Here is a 1,183-nt window from a genome sequence, read left to right on the forward strand (position 1 = left end):
AAATGTATGAACAATGAGGCTCAAAGAAAGGCGTAGCCGGATGTCGGGAGAACCTGCTCATCGATAGATGTGTCTGCAAAGATGCAGCATTCTACCAGCGTGCCCTATCGATGGCTTGGATTGATTATCGGAAAGCTTTCGATTCGACATCCCATAGACTTATCATCTGTCTTTTGGAAATCTTAAAAGTTCATCCGCAAATAGGTTGGTGCATAGAGAGATTGATGCCGCTTTGGAAAACCAGATTTACTATCTCATCTGGAAAAAATCGTGTGACAACTAACAAGGTCACCTTTCAGAGAGGTGTCTTTCAGGGCCACACCATGAGCCCACTCCTCTTTTGCCTTACATAATGGCCACTATCTCTAGGACTTCGCTATTCCGACGGGTACTTGTGCGGCAAACCTGCAGATCGAAAGTACAAGGTCACTCATGTATTTTACATGGACGATCTTAAGATCTATGCTAAAAACAGAGAGAAACTGCATTTAGCTCTAGGGATTATCGAACGATATACTAAGGAAATTTTCATGGAATTTGGGTTAGACAAGTGCGCCAAGGTTTATTTGAAGCGAGGAAAACTTAATGTTATCCCTAAAGATCCTGAGCTCGTTGATAGAAGCGCCATACAACACCTTTGCGCTGGAGAGACTTATACATACGTGGGCGTGCCACAGAGCCGCATTCAGGATGTGACATCTAGAAAGGATACTCTCCGCAGCAGATACAAACGTCTCATCCGACAGATTTGGTCTTGCGAACTGTCGGCGAGGAACAAAGTATCTGCAACGAACGTGCTTGCCGTCCCGGTACTACTCTATTCATTTGGAGTAGTTCCATGGATGAAGAACGAGCTCAGATCTCTTGATATCGGGACAAGAAAGGTTATGCACATGAGCAAAAGCATACATCTTAAGTCTTCCGTTCCGCGACTGTACATCTCACGTCGTTAAGGAGGTCGCGGAATATTGAGTCTTGAATGTCTTCACAACAGGATTATTCTGGGTACAGCACATAGAGTTGCAAATGGAAGAGACCCTTTTCTTAAAATGGTCAGGAATCACGAAGAAGTGGGCAAAGGAGCGTTTCTTTACAAAGCAGCGGAGGAGGCTGCTGAAGCAATATACTAGGACACTTGTGGAAAAAATGCAGAAGGCGGTTGTCCTTGGGTCGCTCCGTGTTC

Source organism: Belonocnema kinseyi, chromosome 9 (genome assembly GCF_010883055.1).
Source record: "Belonocnema kinseyi isolate 2016_QV_RU_SX_M_011 chromosome 9, B_treatae_v1, whole genome shotgun sequence".
NCBI classification, from domain to species: Eukaryota; Metazoa; Arthropoda; class Insecta; order Hymenoptera; family Cynipidae; genus Belonocnema; species Belonocnema kinseyi.